Source organism: Artibeus jamaicensis, unplaced genomic scaffold (assembly GCF_021234435.1).
Source record: "Artibeus jamaicensis isolate MK-2021 breed Jamaican fruit bat unplaced genomic scaffold, CSHL_Jam_final contig_387, whole genome shotgun sequence".
In the NCBI taxonomy this organism is placed as follows: Eukaryota; Metazoa; Chordata; class Mammalia; order Chiroptera; family Phyllostomidae; genus Artibeus; species Artibeus jamaicensis.
In genome coordinates, this window is record NW_026521812.1 from 4,924,176 (window position 1) to 4,947,119 (window position 22,944).

The window sequence follows — 22,944 nt, forward strand, 5'->3', positions numbered from 1 at the left end:
TTCCCCACCAAAGTTGTTTGAGAACATATGCTTCATTGAAAATACTGAATATTCTCATAAAAAATACAGTATTATGAAAACTAAGAAAAAAATTAGTGAATTTCTGCAGAATTTACAAAATACAGAATTATGTAGCAAACAAGCCCAGTTTGCCTGTGACACGTAAGTCCCTCCCACTCTCTCAGGGATAGGTCTCCCCAAACTTTTGCCTCTAGTTAGTGAATGAACAAGTGTTTTTAAACACCTACAGGTCCTTGGCTTTGTGCCGGGAATTGCCTGGCCATTCCAGTGGCTGAAGATATCCATTGTCTTAACCTGTAGTGGGATTATAGGTCACAGAGAAGAATAAGACAGAATTAAATAGTGCTCATCAAATACTGGAAACCAGCATTGCCAACTCTTTGTCAGCCCTCAGACTGTGCAATGAAACAGTGTGGATGTGAGAAAATGGCACACTTATAGATTCTGGAATTTAGAGGAAAATATGTGGGTTTGATTCGCAGGTCTACTCTGTAATTAACTGTGCGTCTCAGGTAAGCTGCTGTGTGGTTCACGCTCACTGCAGCCCCTGAGTGCCCCGTCTGTGAAAAGCGGTCAGTCGCAGTGCCCTGGCTACCGACCTCAACACGTTCTGGCAGAGAGGGAAACACTGAGCACATTCTATGAAGGGACTTAAATCTGTTAATTTCTAGTAGATTTGTCCACTGGCACAGATCTGCTTTTCATTTATAGAATGATTCATAACTTCTTAGAGAGGTAAGGGCAGCAGGTTAAGAAAATGTTTATTGAATTAGTAAGCTGTCCTAAATAGTTGTGGAACATTTTGGTAATCAGAAGACACCAGCAATAGGACTACACATGAGTCCTTTACCTCTGTGCAATGTAACTTTCTATTTCCCACACATAAAAAGGGGGTGCAAGGCCTAGCTTTACATATTGATACAATGCCCACGTCCTTGTACGCAGGAAAAGCTTTCCTCAGGAAGAGAATGTTAAAATTATATACACTGTGAGTCATATATTACTGTGTGCCATTTGCAGTAAATTTAATTGGAACCTGCAGTAAATTTAAGGGACATATAAAAAACCAAGTTCAGAAATAAAAGTGAATGTTTCCCCAAATAGGTCCTTGATTCATATTTTAGCAAATGTTAATTGATGGGATACAAAGTCCTTAATCACTTACCCTAATGCATTTATAGTCTTGTCATTATTAATGCTAACAATAAAATTGAATGAAATAAAAACAATTGCCTACACTTAAGGGAGGGCAGTGCATATCCTGACCCTCCACATAGGCCTTTTGCTTGGTACCTCACCCAATTCTTTGCTAGATTTCCCATCACAAGAACATCCTGGTATTTAGAATTAAGTACTTTTGGGTCTACGTTACTGTCTTCACTGTGTACCAAGAGGGATCTCAGTGACTTGAAAGGCTTTGGAATATTTTTGCTGTGTCTGGCGGTCTATAAAAGGGTGAAAGTTCTTTACTCCAGCGAAGGGGATGTGAGGGAAGGACAGCAGGTCAGAAATTAGCTTTTGTTTTGGTGGGGCAGAGGGTCAGTGGCTAGATTTTATGATTCTATTATTATTTAAGAATACCACTTATAAAAAATCTCTGAGCTTGTTCTTAAATCCTAAAATATTTTCAAGTTCATTAAATATTATGAAACGTTTAACTTGAACATGAATTCAAATAGGATAATATACAATAAGAGCAAGAAAGTTTTCAGGGAAAAAGAAATTCAAACCATTTAAGTTATGTAACATCTGAGTGTTAATGTGCAGCTTATGACAGTTTACAGTAATTTAAAGAAATTTTTATAGTAGAATTCATAGATCTAGAATATTTTTTAAGATTTTATTTATTTATTTTAGAGAAATGGGGAAGAGAGGGAGAAGGAGAGGGAACGAAACATCAATGTGTGGTTGCCTCTGGCACACTCCAGGCTGGGGACCTGGCCCACAACCCAGGCTTGTGCCCTGACTGGGATCAAACCAGTGATGCTTTGGTTCACAGGCCTGTGCTCAATTCACTGAGCTATACCAGCCAGGGCTAGAACTCTTCTTAAAAATTGTCTCATTTTTGTTCTCTTTTCCTTAACAGAGATGATTTCTAAAAATGTAAGAAAAGCACATCTCTTTTTCATAGAATCAAAAAGACTCCTATGTTGTGAGAAGCCATTAGCTAAATGCTTCTCCTATTCCTTAGTTTATGTCCCACGAATCGCTGCATCAAAAAGCCACAGGTCTTCTCTGCACCAAACAAATGGTGCTTTCTTAGAATAAAGAATTTTGCCTTTACACTGTATGTCATTCGCAGTGAATTTTAAGAACATATTGATTATAGTAGTTTTGTGAGAAATCAACTGTACTGTCTCCACTCTATTTCAAACAAAGAAAAAGTGTGTAAAACTTTAAATGTTAATGTTACCGAACAAGAGGTGGAGGTCCGAGGGAGGGGCAATACAATATTTGGCCCACCTAGGGATGCCCACAACTGCTATACAACAGGGGCCCCTCCCAAAAACAAAATACTAAAATCTACTGGGCCCTTCTGTCCGCCACCAATTGGAAAGACATCTCTTAATGCCAGAGATTTGTGAAAAGGAAACAAAATGTTTATTTAATGCTATTCAGGCCTAATGCCACCACTAAAATATCAAAGTCCTTTAGGGTATACACCTACACCCACACAGCGCTCCCTTCTCCCACTGTCCCAACTCCGGGTACCGTAAATCAGGAAAAGAGCACACGTCCCTTTTTCAGGGACGCTGGCACCGTCAGCTGTGTCACCGTGCAGACAGGATCTCGAGTTAATCCAAAGTACTGTTGTACCCTCTCATGGTCCACTGGCAAGAGTCCTTTGTACCCAGTTCCAGTCAAAGTCTCTGTTGCTTTTCAGGCCACGTGGCCAAAGGGGGCACCCCAAAGCCGCGTGGGCCTCTTCTACCAAAGCTGCAGGAGTCTGCACTCCACCAAAAGCATGTGGCTTTCTTCTTCACCTGGCTGCAGGGATCTTCATTCTGGCAAAGCTGCGTGGTTTTTCCCTTTCACCTGGGAAAGAGGGGGTCCGCACCCTGCCAAAACCACGTGGCTCCCTCTTTCACCTCACCAAGAGGGAGTCCTCACTCTGCTGAAACCGCGTGGCTCTCTCTCCCAGGCCTTCTCACTCAGGAGCGCAGCCCCTCGTTACATTCTGAGTCCAAGCCCTTCTCCCTCCGGAGAGCAGACCTTAGTTCCCATCCTGAGTCCTCCTAGTTCCATCCTCAGTCCTTGCTAGTTCCTTCTCCCCGCCACAACCTTCTCCCTTCTCCTTGGCTCCCAACTTGGCCACTGCTATTTACCATATCTATGAAACCAGTTAAAGGTTATAGATATGTTAAATAACCATTCCTCCAGAGGTTAGCTCCAAAACTGTTGCTATGCAAAATAGCTCTCAATGGCCTGGCTCCATTCATCCCTTCCCCCTGGGGGGGGGGGGGCGGTGAGGACATCTTATATGTCTCTCCAATATTTCTATACACTTTGAATTCTGGACACTATTCCAAATCTTTTTTGGGGGCCCCCCTGTCTGTACCCTGTATCATTAACAGTTCTAGCTAATATATACTTTGTACTTGTAATAGGTCCAAAGATAGCAGATAAAAAAATTGTTGGCTTGATCATGAATATATTTAATGGAATGGCTAAAATTCAAAATATTAGTTATATTTTTTACTTAAATTTTAATCATGTAATCATAAAAATATTTACTACTAAAAGTATGACATGGTAAATAATTTCTAAAATGATAAAATAATAAATACTTTCATCTGCTGTATAGATGGGCTTATGATAAAATTATTGGTGGTTCCAATTCACTTGTGATTCTAGTTCACTGATTTGTATTTTGATCTTTGCAAAAATGTTTAAAATTGTGACTTGAAAATGTTTGTATCATCAGATGATAACACATTATACATGCAGACAGATATGGAGACTGCGAAAAAGATTATTGGTGATTTATATTCAAACAACACTTCTCATATGAGGTCGTCTCTCTGTCTTGAGACCCACTGTCTAGCCCACCTCTTCACATTTAAACATGACCCTAGTTATGCTTTGCCAAATATCTGCCTTTACTCTAAATTTAAAATTTGGGGGTAGGGGGTAGGAAGGGATTCTTTCCACTATCTTAGTCAATGGTAATATCATTACCACCTACCAGTAATGATGGGATATACTCTGCTAGAAGCTGGGGTTATCAATTGGTTTAACACACTCTTTTGAGGATAATTGTCAGGAGATTCTCAAAGATAAATATCTCATTTATCTGTTTAAATTTGATGTGTCATTCAATTTAATAAATAGTTGTTGATGGCCCATTATGTTAAAGAGGAAAAAAGAAAAAAAGCCAGATCGAATCATCATTTCTTAGTCATCTCTTCTTAAAGAACGGGCTTCCTGTTCTTTAAGGGACGCAGTGAGCTTCATGATATCAGGTTCTGTGCTCCGAAGGGCCAGGTTTGAATCTTTTCTTTCCATTACTCGTCATTTATCTGTGGGAAAGTTTAATGTCATCCACAGCTTAACTTTATTGTTCAAATGGAAATGGTACCTTCTTTGCCTGATTGTTTGTGCTGAAGGTTAAATCGTTTTTTACAAAAATTGTTAACACTTGGCATAGCATCTGACAGAGAAAACTCTTAATAAGTCCAACTGCTATCATTAGGCCATTTGTTTTCCATGTTGCATTCTGAATGACTTTTCATTGAAAACTGCCCTTTAGGGAGGACACCCAAAACAGAATAGAGCATCCTGCTAAAAGATTGACCATTGCTGAGTTTTGAGAGAGGATTACTTTTATTGTGACCTCGGGGAAATTATTTACTTTCCTGTACCTAAGTTTTTCTCATCTGGAAAATGGGCATAATAGTTCTTACCTAACAGGGTTCTTCTAACTATTAAGTGAGTAACAGGAGTTTCATATTTGTAAGTATTTAAAACAGGGCCTGGCACACAGTGTTTGCTAAATAGGATAATTAAACAAAATCATGTAAGTCACTAGCAATCCACAATTGTTCATCTGTTGCTCATCTTGTTAGATCTCTTGAATGCTGAGGAATCCCAAACCAGCCCACACTTTGGAGACAGAGTTTCAGATAAAACTATGCATGCCACTCATTTCATTTAGGGAGACCTTCCTGAGAAACTCTCTGCTCTGGAGAAATCTGAGGTTCAGGTGAACAGAACTCTGTCCGTCATTCTCTTCATCGACAGAAGCAGGAAGGAAAGGAAATACTATGCTTTGTACTTGCTACTGAGCAGAACATCTTTCTTGCCATGAAATTAGATGCTGCTTCCCACCCCACCCTCCTCCTGTTGGTGGCACTTGTGAATGTGAATGATTTACTTGTGAATGTTTCCTAGGACAAGAAAGTCTAAGCATAATTGTCATTGAATAACCATGAAATGTTCTTGAAGCCAGAGTAGAGCCGTGAAATAGTTGTTCGAAAGTTGATTTTTCTGTCCTAGATACATAGCAGGAACAGGTGACTTTATATCCACTGTTACGTGGTCATTACAGCCCGGCTGCGTTTCTCTGTGACGTTCATACCACCCTCCCCCTGTTCTTACTACTGAAAGGACACCATCAAATGCAGAATTTTAGCATCGACACGTTCTGAAGTGTCAAGTATGTCAGGGAGTTTCTATTTCTGAAAATGTGTGAGATTTCAGGGTTAAACTCAGTTGTGAGAATTCTTCATTTTAAACTACATGATTTGACGCCTGTTTAGAATTATTTCTTTTTTGTTAATATATTCTTCCTTTTTCTTCCCCTGAGATATTTCAAAGTATATTTTAATTAAAGTGATTTTCCCCCCAGTGGAAATAGCTTTTTGGTCTGTCATCAGAACGCATCTCCATGGTCTCTTCTCTTTAGTTCTCATTCTCTTTTCGTGTGTTCATTCACCTTCTATTTCCCTTCATTAGGTGGCAGGTGAGTAGGTGTTTGCTGTCGATGGGGGGCTGAATGATTGGTTTGTATTTTTACCCGTTTCCATTCTAATGGTGCAGAGTTTTTTTTTGTCTTACTGAGATTTCCTATTTACCTTTTACTAATTTATTATTTCCTAAAGTCAAATCTGTGGATCTTTAGGCAGATTTATTTAGTATATGAAAGAAGTCAACTTTCAAGGAAGGCCTCATGTGAAAATACTTTCCATTCGTTTTAAATATTTTGTAGCATTTTTGGTTCCTTTTTTTTCGGTTTTAAAACTTTTTATTTGTATATTTAAAAAGTGTTCCTTCCAATAATTAAATCATTTTAACAAAAAAATGGCACTCTGATTAAACTGGATTCTACAGCCTGCAGGGCACCCTGGACTGGCTTGGTTCTACTCTAGATTTCACTGTGGTCCTACCCAGCTTCTTCCTTCACCGACATGCAAGTTCTTTTCCTTCCCTGCCAGCTAGAGAGGCAGATGGGAGAGGCAGGTGCGGCCTTCATCGTCAGTAGTTCTGATGTGAAAGGGGGCAGCACAGTCATTTGAACTGATGCAACCTCTTTGCAGCTTACAAAGTTAAACAGCTAAAAGAAGTAAAAGAAGAAGGCAATGCTTGTGGAATGTACAGTGAGTTTGGCAGTGCGGGCCTCATTACGATTCTCCTGCTTGCTTTTCCTGTTCAATCATTTCTTTGGAAGGCAGTGGATTTTTCTCTTGTATTTCTGTTTTCTTCAGTTTGGACTAACCGAATTTCTTAATCTTGGCCATATTGGTTTTATCAGACCTGGTTGCTGAGGAAGCCGAAGGAGGCGCATGAACAAGAAAAGAGTCCAGTCTGCTCAGTGACCACTACCTAATTTTTTAAGTTCTTACTACCAGTGTATTACCACTGGCCCCTGAGATTTCCTATTCATTGACAAAGTGAATAAGCCTTGTTCTCTAGGGAAGGTTGTGCTATAAATTCAAAGCAATCTTCTTCTTTGGGAATTTGCCATCCATAGTCCATAAACACCAAAATAAACATACCCTTATATCCAAGCATGTATTAAATTTGTATATGTTTTATTTACTAGAGAAGAGATGAAAATACTTGGCATTTACATGGCTGATACTGTAACTTTGGTCAGATGTATTGGTAGGAACACAGCCCCTAACAGTAAGTTGACTCACATTAGCACATTGTAAAGACTGTTGACTTAGATGGCTCATTGTTGCAAAGTTCTTTTTCCATCCTCTTGGGTTACAACTCTTTCACAGGAACACTGGAGATTGTCTAGCTACTTGGGTGTTCTCAATAGCTACTTGTGGCTACAAGGTAATTGAACTCACTTTGAAAGCATGTCTTTTCATAGAAGTGATTTATTGTTAACTGTCACTAATTAGCTTTCTGACCCTAGAGAAAGTACTTAACCTCTTGCTGGTTCTCAAATTCCTTGCCAGTAAAATAAAGGAATTGCGCCAGATGATTTCAGCTGGCTCTTTTTACTTCTAAATATCTATGACTTGCTGGAAAGTAGAAGTGAAATATGTGCGGGGATTTGAGTGCCCTGTAGTCCGGAGTTCTTGACCTGCTTGCTTCTCGGTGTCCCTGGGTGTGGCAGGGTGGGACACTTAGGGCCCCGCTGCATCCCTCAAAGTTAAAAGGCTCCCTTCTTTAGTGCCTTGGGCGTGGACTTTCTTAGCATATGTTCTGCGGCTACATTTCCTCTGTAAATGGGAATAATAATGGGAATAATAATAATAGTATGTGTCTCAAATGGTAGCTGTCATTATTAAGTGAGATTAATATCTGCAGAGTTCTATGTGTTCGGCATGGATTATTAGATAGCTCAATAGGTGCTAGCTATATTCCCATACATTGGTTTCGTGTATCTCTAAATCTTGGAACTAATCTAAATTACATAAATAACATAATAACATAAATTATTAATAAATAACAAATTTATCTCTAAATAACATAAATTTAAGTAAATAGATAAGTAATCTAAATCTTGGAAATACTCTCATTTTTATAAAGAATAGAGGTTAGAGTGCCAGGGTGAGCAAGGCTTGTAGTGGTGCAGGGTCCTGGGTGGGCTGTGGAGGTGGTCAGGGTTGTATGTAACTCTGCTCTTCATTAGTTCAGTGACCTTGGGCCAACTACATTCTCAGAGTTTGTGTCTTCACTTGTGAAGTAGGAAAAATAATTTCTAGTGAAGATGAAATGAATAGAAGCGAAAACACCTGTTGCATAATAGGCTTGTAATTGCTTGTTTTCTTCTCTTGGTGGGGATTATAGAGATGGATGACTTAAACTTCTTCTAGCATTTTCTCATACTTTAAGAAGGACTGCACTGAAACCATGGTAGGCCGTAAGTCTCTATTTTATTTTGAAGAAAAGATTCCCTAGGAATTGGATTTCATAGCTTGCTTCCATTGTTCTAAACCAAATGAAATTCAAGCTAATTTCCTCCTGTTCTTGTCTAAGTAAGGATAAAACCCAGCTGGTGACTATCGTCTGGGAAATATTCTTTTGCATTCCAAGGTCAACCATTAGCCTTCCATTCTATGGCCTTAAATAATGCCATTTTCAATAGACGTGGAAATATGTTTACTTTTTTTGTTCTTTTACACTAAACTCTCTCTCCACTTTGATATATATTTTAAGTAGTCCAAAAGGTTACATGAAAAAATTGACAAACATTAGTACATTTATTAATAATTATTAGCTATAAAAATTGGTAAATAGTTTAATTAACATCACTTTTAATAAAAGAACACTAAGACATTTATCTTGAATTCTAGATATTAATGGCATAGTAGCATTAAGAAGTGTGGTAATATTGAGATGTGAATGACTTTTCCTTTCATACAGGGAAGTATATAGGTACCATAAAATACTTACCTATTTTTTGCTACTTTAATATATTATCTTGTTAGATTTTCACAGCCTCCCACTAGGTAAGTTGAATTCCCACTACTTTCTGGGCGAACACACTGAGGTATGGCATGAATAAGTGACTTGCTTAATGTTACAAACATTATGTGAAGCAGAGCTGAAAGGGGACATCACTTAGCAGAACTGGTGAGCCTTTCTCTACACAATTTCTACTAGCACAGGTCGTGTGATTTTTTTAGATGTACGTGCTACAAGGAAAAATCTTTTGGGTGAGAAATGTCTGGCAGCTCACATGCAGCCCCCGGCCCTTTGATGATGCCCCCAGAACCCACAATCCTTGTGTGTCCTACAAAATCAGTGCATAGACCAAGGGCTGCATGAGCAGATCCCTCCAGAACTGTCCCGAGACACAGTCCCGAGGTGCTGGGAATTAACTTCCACCCTGTCAGAGGGCATTTGAGTACCCAGAGGCCTGCTGTTTTTGCTCTGGGGGGTTGGAAATGCTTAATAACAGGAAGTGGCACAGGCAGAGTTCATGATTTAGGAAAGCATTTAAATAAGATAAGAATTAGGATGATTGAGCAAAACATGCATATGGCTACAAAATGTTAAATCTCAAAAATGATGTGCAGAAAGAAGGAGCTGGAAATAATTTCAGTGGCAAGAAGGTAGCCTGCTAATCCTATTGAACATGTCTTGTAACATAAGGACCATTGGAAACCATCCCTTTAGCCTCTGTTTAAACTGAGTTACGGCCCTCTTTAGAGTTAAGTGAAAATAATGGTAATGACCTGTTTTGTTCCCCTTCATTATAATGGTGTATAAAAAGGACTTGTGAGAAGAAATACTAACATTTGTATCTGGAAGCTAAATTTTGGCAAAATTCCTATAGAAAAGTGCCCTAAAAATAAGGATCATGTTTTTTGGAAAGGATGCTAAAAGTGTTGGCATCTCAGAGTGGCCTAAGGACCAGACTGGTAGTGTGTGTTCTGGTCCTGCTCTAACCGCTGGTCCGCTGGGAATGTGTGTGGTTGCTCAGTGCTTCTCAGGAGACTGAATTCAGTTCTTGCTGATAATACAGTTCAAGACTGCAAATCTGTAACCCTGAGAGTTGTTCTAAGTGACCTTCAGTCCTTAAAATTCCAAGATTTCAGTTAAATATTAGAACTGACAAAACTGGAAATTTATACAATAAATGTGTAAATTTGATAACATTTTAAAAATAAACTAAAATAAAAGGCTTTCTTAAAAATTGTAAAAGAAATGAAGGTAATCTTCATGTGTGTTCCCATAGGATATAATGTGCCAATTTTATTTTTATATCTGTTTTCAATATTAAAATTATACATTTATTAAAACAAGATGACATCCATTGTTCCCTTTTTGATGCAACAATGAAATATTTAATAGTTTTTGTGAATGGATATTTCAGTTACTGGTAAAAAACATATATATAATGGAAACTCATTTTCAATAAATATTTACCATTCTAGTTTGTAAAACTCATAAATCAAAGGATAGTTTTATACAACCCTAGTCAAGTTATAAAAGGCTGCACAGTTGTAATTTTTACAACAGCAAGCCTCTCTTGATGCATTTAAAATGAATGTACTTCTATATAAAGAATTTAAATTATATATGAATTTAACAATATACCTATTTTATGAAGAAGAGTATTACACTCACAAGTCAACAGCATTATAGTTGAGTCTTGCTTCTTTGAGTCATTGTCATTTTCCTTAACTCCTAACCTAGAGCACACACTAGAATCATTTGAAGAGAATCTTTAGGTTTGGTGTCAAAGCCCCTTTGCTGGTGTTGGTTGTTGCTATCTTTTGGAAAAGTTCTCCGAGTGATTTTAATACAAACTCCCCGATTCAGAATCACTGCTTTATACTTACTAAAATTTCCCAGGAGGCTGTTTTTAAGTTATATTTCATAGCACCTCCTAAAACATCTTTTATATTAAGTATCACAAATACACGTATTTTGAGTAATACACTGTTCAGCTAAAAATCAAACACACATTGAACATCGACTACAAGACATACAGTTAGTTGTCTGAACTTGAAGAAGATTTAAGCAGTTTATGGTCCTGAGATGGTTTATTCCGTGATGCACTGCGTATTTCTTTGTGGAAGTGGAGAAGCGAAAAACACCAGCTGTTTCCTGGAGCTGCAGCTGACTTTCGTTATAAAATTTCAACATGAACTAATTCAGATACAAGGGATATTTTCTTTTATGAAGGGAAAAAGATTTATGTCCTAGTGAAATGTATACATCAAACTTAACTCTCTACATTACTGTTTATCCTGTAATGGACCCATTTTAGAAACTGTATACTGAAGGCCACCTTGCTCACTTTAAATGCATTCCTTTCCCAATAAAGAGGGATCTTGTCACTACTGAAGTCTCACTGAATTGCTCTGTGTGGAATTTTAAATATTAAGTGCAGTCAAGACCATGTAAATAACTGTTACTAAGTACTGTATATAGATGCTGCTCATAGCCTCTCAGCCTTTAGCTTAATGTGAGGAAGTCCTGAGAATACAGGAAAGGCACTTGGTTTGTGATATGTTTCAGAAATCAAATGTGTACTTGTACACTGTGTACTTGTATCTTAAGTAGCTGGAAATACCCCTTCCCACTACCTCTGAATCATAATGAAGAATGAATTAGTGAGTGTCCAGTGAGTGCCTGCTCTGGACAGTACTCAGTGCTATGTCCTTTGTCAGATATAAGGCAATATAAGTTGTAGCCTCTCTCCTCCAAGGACCCCCCATAGATGAGGAGAAGGGGTGCACAGAACGATAGAGACAAACACTGGTGTCAACGCACATCGTACAGGCAAAAAAAGAAAGGGGATGGCAGTGAACGGCGGTCCTGCGCCACATGGGAAGAGTAACTTGGGGAAAATACAACTAGATGGATCTTAGACCTGCGTGGTGAGGACAGCTAGGAGGCAGCCTCTCTGTTTATATGCTCAAATGCCAAAGTAAAATCACAGGGTAAGACTACACTTATTGAGAGCCCTGTGCAGTTTGTGTACCATCAGCCTTTACGAAATCCCAGAAAGTAGGTAGTACTATTCTCACTTTACTCATGAGGATGCTGAAGTCCAAGGAGGTTAAGTAACTTGCCCAATATTGATCATTTTCTTGTTCCTATAGATTTCCCTGAGGAAGATAGTATATTCTAAAAATAAACATGAATGACCACTTTTGCAGGTTTAACCTCAAACTAAGACTTTTATGTCTGTGGAAAAGCACAGGAAAATAAGAATCAAGATTCATTGTTAAAGTCCTGCACTATTACGTATTGTGCGGAAGCTCCATCTGGTCCCACATGTGGCAAACAATACTTGATGTCACAACCAGCATCTGCTCATGATAGAGCCAACCAGCAGCTGCTGGCTGAACTTTAAATCCATAGTCTAGTTATGTCAGATTAGAATGCAGAATCCCTGCAGTGACTTGTTGTCAGGGTAACTGCATTTTTGACCAGAGAATGCCTTAGCCATCCCAAAGCCCCTAGTGTGAAATACTGAAAGGGACTGCAGACTGCAGCCTCTGGTACCTAAATGGGGTCACTGATTTTATTTTGAATGATACCATTGTGTCGCTTATTCCCAGACATAAATTTACCAGTTTTGCTTAATGGTGACACTCTGACAAGTTGCATCATACTCTCCAGAATAGAAATCAAGGCTACCTCTTAATTGCACACATATGCAGATAACCATTTAGTTCTTTAAAGCTGCAAGCAGCTCCTCAGAGGAGCTGGCCTTGCAGTTCTTGAGGAAATGAATGCGTCTTCTCTGGAGCCCTAGTCACTCTGAGTGACTTAACTGTACTTGGTTGGACGTCCATTCCCATTGTCAGTGTCAGTCACATTTTCTTAATAGTTTAAATGTATTTAATGTGTGTGGGATTCTTTGTAGAAGAGGTTTGTATCATTTAGTTTTTTGTTTTATTGAAACGTAGGTCTAATAAGATCTATCTCAAAAAATTATTTGTTTACCACAGATATGGCCCAATATTTGAAAAAAAACTGTTTAAAACCACCATCTAAAGATGTATGCTTCTTGTAAATACAAAAAAAAAAAAAAACCTTAGGTTTTCTAAAGTCATCTTCCATAATGAAATTGGATGCTTTCTGCACAGATTTTTAACTCCGTGGTTTCGAGGCAAAATCAGTTCTTTTGGACAAAAATGGAAGGCAGGCTTCTCATCCCGACAAAGGGCACATTCAACGACAGGTCGTAGTATTGAGTGCTGTGATCTTGGCATCAGCACATACCTGCATACAATGGAAATACCAGTTCCTTTCTTAAGATTACCCTGAAACTGCTTTAAAATATTAAATTCTAAAAAGCAATATTTGTTGATTGCTCACTCTGTACGTGCTTTACCCACTACTCATGCCGTTTTGCAGGTTGGGAAACGGAAGCTCAGAACAGCTCTTCTTTCCTAATGCCACAGAGTATTAAATACTAAAAACCCCCAAGACCTGTATGGTTTTGTTGACCAGTGGCAACCAATAAACCCCATAGAGAATGTCACTTACTTAGTCCAGCAGTGGGGACTGGCCCAGTCTATGTAACCTCCACAAGACTAAGTTGGGAGAGACTGTCTTCCTGGTCACTCCGAGCAGGTTTCATCTACAGAGCAGTGCTCTCATCTACAGATTTGGGGGTCATATATAGAAGTTGGAATCTCCATTTCCTTATTGGTAAAATGGAGATGCTGTCTACTCTACTCATAGGTTACTGAGAAAATTATTTGAAAATGGTTATAAAGTACCTGAGGCATGATAGATGTGAAATATTATGATTCTGCAGTAAGTTTTATTCTTTACTCTGACATTCTAAATCTTCTGTTTGCTTTTATCAATAGTCTCTTCCATGGTTACAGAAAATTAAGGTTACTACAAATAACTGCCTTTCTCATCCAGTTAATTAATGAAAACTAGGATTCAAATTTAGGTCATAAATCCCAAATTGCTATTAATTGAATCTCTCTTTCAACATATAAAATATAAAATAATATCAAGGCAAAAGTTTACCCAAGATTTATATCCCTTTCTATTCTGTCATCTTTAAATAATCTATAATAAAAGAATTTTTAGAGTTTTTTGAAAAAGCTCTTAATCATGTACATGTAATTATCTAGGAATTTAGAGTGGTTATGAAACTCACCTTGATTTCATTAATTTTTTGAGACATTCAAAAGAGTAAAACACTGAAATATATTTGTTTATGTCCAACTGGATTTTATATGGTATATTAGTCCTTTTATAACTTAAATTTACTATTTTTACTGCCTTAGCTTTTTTATTTTTATACTCACTGTTAAGATAAAACTTAGTTTTTGTTAAGAGCTAGCCTGCCAAATCCATCTTACTTGTCATGTAAGACAAGCTCTCATTGCAAAAAAGTCACGAATTAAATTTACAAGGTTAGAGAACTAAGTTTTTTTAATGGTAAATAGGAAATGTCAGTAATCTTGAGTAATACTGTTTATTCATATAGCAAATAAACTTTTCCAATACATTGGTCTCCCTGAGCTCTCAGCTCTCTCTCCTTTACTGAGGGAGAATGTCAAGTTCCACCTGGGTTGCACCTTCCTGTGCAACAGCCTGGAAACTTTCTCCAGGTGGGAAACTGAGGAAATCATAGGGCTGATCTCATCCGTTCCTCATTTCTCAGAGAAATCTCTAAAATATGTTTACTCTCTTATTTTTGCTCCATGTCCACTGTCTTGAGACACTGCCCAACATCATTACACATTAAAAAGCACAAATTAAAGCCACATTGGATTGGGATACCACTTATATGAAGAGCTATATGAAAATTAAAAGGTTGGCAAGATGTGGAGTAACTGAAACTTTAATACACTGTGGATGGAAATATAAAGTGATGCCACCACTTTGAAAAACCATTGGGAAGTTTTTAAAATAATTAAACAAACACTACCTTGTATTTCAGCAATTTTTATCATTTTTTATATATCCAAGAGTAATGAAAGCATATGTCCATGCAGAGACTTGTAAATAAGAGTATTCATAGCAGCTTTATTGGTAATAGCCAAAAAGATAGAAACAACAAGAATGTCTATTAATAGGTGAATGGACAGACACACAATGGGACACTGCACAGCAATGGAAAATGATGAAATAGTGAGACATAAAACCAATATGGATTAATCGGAAGATAATTATGTTAAATGAAACTAGCCACACAAAGCAAATTATATGTAATAATAATTTCATTTTTAAAATAAAATCCTAGAAAAATGTAAGTAATCTATAGTGGAAAGAAGCCATTGAGTGGTTTCCTGGGAATGATAATGGCTTGAGGAGGGAAGACAAAGAGAGATTTCCAAGGGGCACAATGAAACTTTTGCGGGTAATAGATATATCTATATCTATATCTAGATAGATAGATAAATCTATATAATCTATAGATATATAGGTATATAAGATATCTATGTATATATAGAGAGAGAGAGGGAGGGAGAGATTCATTATCTTGATTGTTGTTATGAGTATGTATATATGTCAAAACATCAAATTTTATACTTTAAAAATATGCAGTTTTTTAGTGTATGTCAATTATACCTTAGTAAAAGTGAAAAAAAAGTTGTCTTGGAGAAGTTTGAGGTTAGAATATTTTCACATTCAATAATTCTCCCTTAAATTGCATTTAATATTACATCCACCTCATAGAGAGTTAAATTTTAATTATTTTTATTTGTAGAAATTGTGTTCTGTTTTGCTGAGTTAATCTTCCTATTTCTTGCTCATCTTTCCAACTCCATCTTTTAAACATTTATAATATATACATAGTTATTTTCTATTTTTTATTTTGATAATTCCAATAACTTGAGTCCTTGGGAATCTGAATATGTTGTGTGTAGTCTCTTGTTTCCCAAAGAGTTTGTTAAATTTCACCAAGTTAACCTATTTTTATGGGAATCACAACCTACTGGACTGAGGATGCGTCTCCCAGGAAGTATTAAAGTTTATGTGCTTTTGCCAGAAGCCAGGGGAGGTAACCTATGAGGGATTCTTTATTTTCTTTGTTTGGCATTTCCCCAAATGTTCAGGGCTATAAATTCACATGCTGCTTTCACATGAGGGTGGATGTATATTCTCACATTTCCAGGAAGAATATTGTCATTATTTTTCTTCTACCCATGTGTTCGTCAGCTGGGCTACCATAACAAAATACCGTAGACTGGTAAACAACAGAAATCTATTTCTTACAGTTCTGGAGGCCAGGAAGCCAAGATCACGGTGCTGGTCAGACAGATTTCATTCTGAGCTCCTCTTTTAGCTTGTAGGTGGCTGCCATTTCATTGTGTGCCTGTATCTATCACCTCTACTCTGGGTGAGAACGTGGGCAGCGAGAGCAAGCTGTCTGATTTCTTATTAGGGCACTAAAGCCATCAGGAGGGCCCCGTTCTCATGACCCCATCTAACCTTAGTTACCTCTCAAAGGCCCTATCTCAAATGCTGTCACATAGGAAATCCAGGCTTCAGTATATGAATTGGGGGGCCATGAGCACTCAGTTTGCAGCAACCTGGAACTCTGGCAGAGACAAATAGATTTTTTTCATTAGCTGCCTTTGCTAGCAGTTATATTTTTTTCAGTCCCCCTCATCACTGGAGTTGTACTGACTTGGAGGGTCCAGGATTCATACCTGAATGAAGGGTGCAGGGGAAGCAGTGTGTGTCAGGCTTTGTCTACCCCTTCATTGAATTACCCTGTCCTGTGGGCCCCTCCTACAGACTCCGGGGTTGCAGTAGGTACACATTCTCACAGGAGCCGTGGTTTCTGATTTTTGCTTATCACTTTGATCTCAATTTTATATTCTTGTAATTTTAACTTTGGAAAGTTCTCCTTAATTTCTTACTGAACTTATCAATACATTTCAAGGCATATTGATTTTAAATTTTGAGAATCTAGTTGCTTTCCAAGTAAGGGATATTCAGAACATCGAGCTATCCTTCTAGTGATAGTTCAAGTTCTGATAGATTAGTTCAGTGTTGCCCCATTCTAAAATGAGAAGTCTGGAATGCTGTGATAAAGGCACAGAAAATGTATATTCTTGGTAATTTGGTAGTGATGGGGGGAGGTGTGGATTCGACTTGCTGAAAACATGGCTAGCAAGCCAAGAAGTGAGTTTCTCTCAAGGCAAAAGAACTATTGTTGATTGAAGGAATGGCATGATTCAGTATAGAGTTCCAGATTCAGTAGATTAGAGCCAAGGTATTAGCCTAGACACACTGGGACAAGGTGTGTGAGAGGAAAAGGCAGGCCCAACTGGAAAAGTGGCCTTGGAAGTAAGGAGAGAATACACACAAGTTTGTTGCAGAGGTAGAAATTCAAGCACTTGGCAAAACATTTGATATTGGGGGTTAGGACTTTAATAAAAATCCAAAAGAAGAGATGGTTCACAGGGTAGACAAGATGATGAGGTCTCTTTTGGAACTATTATTATAACTTAATTTATCAGATCTTTTTACATTTCTTCTTTCAACTGCCAAGAAAGGAGATTGCCACATTTTGGAAACTGCAGATTTCTCTTTGGATGTCTATGCTGGCTGAAAATTAGGCAGTTGAGATTGAGTGTAACTTTTATCTGCTGTAGAAAAATCTGGCATAACTCATTCATGCTTTATATGTTTCCTTTATATGTAGATCCCTTTTTATCATGATTTCTATGACTGTAGACCTGAGAATATTTAAATTCTGATAAAACATATTAATTACAAAAGCTATTTTAGGTTTAATTTAAAAGAGATGGCTGACATATTTAGAAAAGGGAAAAAACATTAAACTTGTTGAGACTAATGACCCCTGAAATTGTCCTTGAGACCCCCCTTCACGTATGAGTGTGGAAACTGAGGTCACCATTGAGTCCCTAGTGGGAACAGAGAAAGGTGCTGGATCAGTGAGGGCAAAGATGAATACCAAAGTAAAAATGACAAGATGTTAATTACGTTTGTGTGGTTGATATATGACGTATGCTCTTTTCTCTGGATATAAACTTTTCAAATGGAATCAAAAGCATACTGCCTCAAAGTTTAACAACATGTTTGTTTTGCTCCCCAGAAACCTCCATCTAGAGAAGAGTTACTTGTTCAAATGGCTGGAAGGCAGCAGGAGACATAAGGGCTTAGAAAGGTGAATTAGGTGTGAACCTGCTTATTAACCTAAGCAAAGGCTTCCTTGAAGGGAGTTATCTACCTAGAGTGAGATCCACTCACAGGAGACCAGTGTTTAACTCAGCCATAGCCTGAAACAGAGTCCAGTTTGTTTTCCCTTTTTCATGCAATTGCCTTATAAATGAGGTCTTCTTTTTATGGAGGCCTCATGCTTAAATACACAGATAATGAGAGAAATGGAGAGGAACCAGAATTAGAAAAGCCACCCACTGGTGTTCATGTATTTGTTTAACTTTCCCAAAGTATAGAATACAGTATTTCTTTCTTATAAATTGAGTTTGTTGGGCTTACATTGGTTAATAAATCATCTGTGCATTGTATTGGGCGTCCACCAGCCCAACTCATATCTCTTTCAATCACCATTTACCCCTCTTTATTCTCTCCTACCTCCCCCTTCTCCCTTTCCCTCCAGTGATGACCTTACTGCTGGTTTACAGCTGTCTATCTAGGAGGGTTTTTTTTTGGGGGGGATGTTCAATCTCTTCACCTCTTTCACCCAGCCCTGCAACCCTCTTCCCCTCTAACAGCTGTCAGTCTGTTCTCTGAATCTATGAGTCTGTTTCTATTTTGTTTATTTATTTTGTTTATTAGATTCTATATATAAGTGAAATCATACAGTATTTATCTTTCTCTGACTGACTTATTTCACTTAGCATAATAAAAAGATAGTATTTCTTAATTGTAATAACTGTTAGTCATAAATTCTGTGCAATCAAGCACAGAATTGTTCATGTCTTTATCATTCCTTTCCCAGCCAGAGGGCAAAACTCTGTAAAAAACACCAGTGGCTCTTTGAAACAGCACTATGATATTAAAGTATCAAGCTATTTGGGCCCTTATTGCAATTCCTTTTCTAACCATACCTTCCCCCTTCACACTTCATTGCAGCCTGTACAGATAAGAGAGGAAGACAAGCACAGTGGCCCAGATAATGGGACTGAAGCAGGTGAGCCTTAGGTGCAAATTCAAGCCTGCTACTCCGCAACTGTGTTTGTTAAATGTACTAAACTGTGCCTCAGTTTCCTCGTCTGTGAGAATGATACTTTTCTCAGGAGTGTATGAAGGTGATATAAAACTAAATATGATAATATGTGTAGTGGCCTCAGTACATGTAAATGCAAATGGCAGCTATTATTGATATACCATAACACCTATACATTTTCTAAGGGACTCATCTTTCTTGATACTTAAGTCCCCTGACAGTTTCGCTTTTTTGGCCTTGGGTCTTCAGCCTTGGGGACAGACCCTGACAATGGTGCTTAAAGAATGTTTGTTAAATGAATAACTCAAATCTAGACTCAAGTCAAGGATGGTGAGTTGTAAACAATGTTCAGAAGCTCTATCTTAACCCTGGGACAAATGAACTTGGAACTTGTGTCACTGTGGAGTGTGCATCTAATTTAAGGGACGAACTGAACAGTTCTGTGTGCTACTTGGAGATGCTTAATAGACAACTACAAAATTCAATGAAGTACATTATGATTGAATACCTGGATTTATTACCAGCTCCAAAGTATAGCTATGTTGTATCTTAGAGAACAATACTCAACATTAGCTTATCCTATTTGCATTAAAGGATAAAACAGAATATACTTTAAATTTAAAGAGCAATGAATTCTAGACCCCTGGATAAAGCCAGTAGAGTTCTGCAATGAACTCTACTCTCTCAGTAGAACTCTGCCTCTCAGTAGAGAGGCAATGTTATAAATCTGTATTGCTTACAATTAGTAGATCTAATCTTTATGTCTGAAGAAATAAAAAATGCCCTGCCATGATTATTTCCATTCTCTTAGAAGAAAAAAAGATAGTCCATTTATTGAATTTCTTTAGGAAATGTAATTCTTAAATTGTGATGAATAAATGCTAAAAAGATATGCTTTATTTAAAACTGCCAAAATTATTATTATAAATTATATATAAACACAGGCACTAGAAGTTTCAGGATGTGAAACACAAGTTTTGAAAAGTTAGTTTAAAATATGCAGAAATAAGTTGGCCATTTGTATATGTAAGTGGTATTGGACTAAATGAAAAACTTTTGTTTCTTTCCCATAATTTGGGGCTGTGGGGTTTTATCATGAAGATCATCTGTTAGTAATTGAGTTCTGTCCTTTCATGGATGGGATTACTGGGCCTTTAAAACCATAAAAAAGAAGAAGAAGAAGAAGAAGAAGAAAAAGCCCATACACAACATAACAACAATAAAAGCAGACTAGCAACTCTAACTTCAAAGGAGACAAAAAAAGCAAAAAAAAAAACCAACTCAGAGAGCTAGAAAATGTTTGATGCAGGACCAAGTGAAGGCCTCGGTGTCACGGCATCACTGAGTCACTGCCCGGACACTCCCAGCAGGAGCTGCGCCTGCTCTGGGGAGAAGGCACACGTGGTGACATCTGTCACTGCGCTGTGAGGTCTTCAGAGCCAGTTTGCCGAAGGAAATGTTTGAAATAATTCTAAGGGCTTAAAAAATTCAAAGGATAAAATTGCGTTTTCAGAATGACAGTGTGTTGCTCTGGAAACCTAGTCCCAAATCCATCTTGGTCAAGTATTGCTCTAAGTAACAAATTTTAATTCAGAATACTGTGAGAGAAAATAGATTATGTTGCACTGTAGAGGGAAATAAAAATTCTCCAAGGCTTTTGGAGACTCTATTCTAAAATTAACGAGAATAGCATGACATAAATACGATACACATGTAACATCGTTGTGGGTGGGCAGCATGAGAACAAATAGTTGGTGAATGTTTTGTATATAATTGTGCACTGTGTGGGGTTTTCCAATATGTTGTGGAATTTTCACAATCACACTGTGAGGTGGGAAATTGAGACTCATATATTTAGTTATCTTGTCAGGGAGAATAAGCTAGTAAGTGATGAAGCCAGAATTAAAAAATATATATTTTAGAATTAATATTTGTTCACTATAAAAATTTCAAAAACAGTCCTGGCTGGTGTAGCTTAGTGGACTGAGCACAGGCCTGCTAACCAAAGGATTATGGTTCAATTCCCAGTCAGGGCATGTGCCTGGGTTGCAGGCCAGTTCCCAGCAGGGGATGCATGAGAGGCAACCACACATTGATATTTCTCTCCCTCTCTCCTTTCCTTCCCCTCTAAAGATAAATAAATAATTTTTTAAATTCAAATACAGAAAGCCACTAAGTAAAAAACAGTGAATCACTAACTTCTACCACTCACATTTCACTTTCCATAAACGCCATTAGTAGTTTCTTACATTTTTCTATATACATTTATATGCAATCACATACCTTTATGTTTATTGCTGTTCATTCCTTGTTTTGATCTTGAGAAACTAATGGGGTTACACTATTTTGACACTTTCTTTTATGTTTAGTGGGACCTCTTGGAAAATGTTCCACTTCAGTATGTATAGATCTATCTTATTTTTTAAGATTATGTAATTATATATGATTGGAATTTAGATGTAGTTTAATCAGCAGCATTTTATTATTTCTAATGCCAGTACATACTTTATTTCTGTATTAGTTTGCTTAGGCTTCCATAACAAGACTGGGTGTCTTTCAACAACAGAAATTCCTTTCTCACCATTCGGGAGGCTGGAAAGTCCGAGATCAAGGTGCCAGCAAGACAGGTTTCATTCTGAGGCTTCTTCTCTTGGCTTGTAGATGACCGGGGCTTCAGCATATGAACTTGGGGTGGGCAGGGAGGACTCAGCATTCAGTCCGTAACACTCTCCAATATCGCCTATCAAACCTTTAAAATGTTGTCAACCTGAAAAGTGAAAAAAGTATGTCATTTCATGTCCATTTATTTAATTATTCATATCCTTTAACATCTTTTTTCTCTGTAATATCTTTGCTATGAATTTTTGTTCATGTGCTTTGCCCATTTTCACTATTGGGTTTTTTGGTTTGTGTTATCAGAACTTTTTTGTATTAAGGGTATTAGCTCTTTGTTTGACATAAAGGTTGCAAAGATTTTCTCCATTGTTTCAGTAATTTAGTGTTTATTTTTCTTAGCTCAGCTGAGTGTTGCTTCTAATTCTTTGTTAACTTATAGTTCACTTCTCTAGGGCAGGAGGACGGTCATGTACAATGAGGTTGGAGTGTCTGTACCTTTTTCTGTGCAGGTCTGTCTTGCCTGTCATTCTGAGAAACGGAACTATATGAGTCCTCCTTTAAGGTGGTTCCCATTTCAGCAGTTTGTATTCTCCATGAAACATGTTGGTTCCTGCTGCCTCTCTACCTTGCATGGGATTGGCAGAAATCCAGATATACTCACACCTTTGATGCATTAAAGAGCCCGTGTTGACCAATAAAACTGTTGGAAAAGTTTTCTGAGCCAGTTTTCTGCAGTCATATCTGTGGTAGATGATCTTGAACTGTATATACTTTTGATTCCACAAATTACTGGGTTTTGACATACAGGCTAATCTTAAAAATAATCCAGTTTTTCACTTAAAACAGCTTACACCTGTAAAGATGTAAGCGATAGTATGTCAAAGACTAACCAGCAAGATCTAGCCTTGATATTATATTTTCCTAATTACAACACACACAAATAATAAAGGCTTTGAAGAAGTCTGCTTCATATAATGAATTGTCAGTAAGTGGTGAAACAATGAGTTGCTGCTCCAATTAAGGAGAAAAAAAGTCACGTATGAAATAATGACATCCAATAAAAATGGTATGTGTGCTAAGTTATATATAACAGAATATAGTTTTCAACTGTTTACCATAAATTATGATGTGATAGATACATTTTCTTCCTTATTTTTTTATAATGGCTTGAAAGTCGATTTGTACTTCTACCTTATAAATAAAAAAACTGAGTTTCAGTAAGGTTAAGCAATTTGTCTCAGGTCGAG

At 37.5% G+C, this 22,944-nt stretch overlaps 1 protein-coding gene across 1 annotated transcript in view; it reads left to right on the forward strand.

Moving 5' to 3' along the window:
• MOXD1 (monooxygenase DBH like 1) overlaps positions 1–22,944 on the forward strand; it is a 75,044-nt gene that overhangs the window by 21,193 nt on the left and 30,907 nt on the right. The gene's annotated exons all lie outside the window — the stretch shown is intronic.